The sequence below is a fragment of the Fulmarus glacialis genome, unplaced genomic scaffold, assembly GCF_000690835.1.
Source record: "Fulmarus glacialis isolate BGI_N327 unplaced genomic scaffold, ASM69083v1 scaffold15693, whole genome shotgun sequence".
NCBI classification, from domain to species: Eukaryota; Metazoa; Chordata; class Aves; order Procellariiformes; family Procellariidae; genus Fulmarus; species Fulmarus glacialis.
The window spans coordinates 1-569 of record NW_009201252.1 but is presented as its reverse complement, the minus strand read 5'-3'; positions in this window follow the sequence as shown (position 1 = coordinate 569).

Genomic DNA, 569 nt, shown 5'->3' with positions numbered 1-569 from the left:
TAGTAACTTCCAACAGTCGAAAGAAATTACCTAATCCAGTAGCCACACAACCACTACTAAGATAAAGGAAGCAATAGGAAAGGGAAATGGGGATTGGGATTAGAGCGCCCTTTTCAATAGTACCATATAGATCAGTAAGATTAAGGATAACGTAAAGATGTTCTCTTGATTAAGTTGTGCTTCTATCACTTTCCTCACACCAACCCCAAAAATACTGCACTCAGTACTGTTGAATACTGAGTACTGAGCATACGCTGTAGGTTCTTGCAAGACAAAGTAAAAAATAATTCAGGAAAAATATAGTCTGGACATATTTCAACTCTTCACTGCAGTACATTTATTCTGAAGGGAAAAAATAGGTGATAAACTGGTTACTAGTGTACGATATCAGCCTGCAACTACCAGCAAATTTCAAGATTTAAAAAGTGCCTATTTAACTAATAAATATCTTCACACAGAATTTCCCCATTTTTTAGAAAAAATGACATTCATAAAGCAGAGAAATAATTTGCTTCCACAAAGTAAACATCTGCCAATGGAAATAAATGGCGGCTCACGGCTTAGACAGG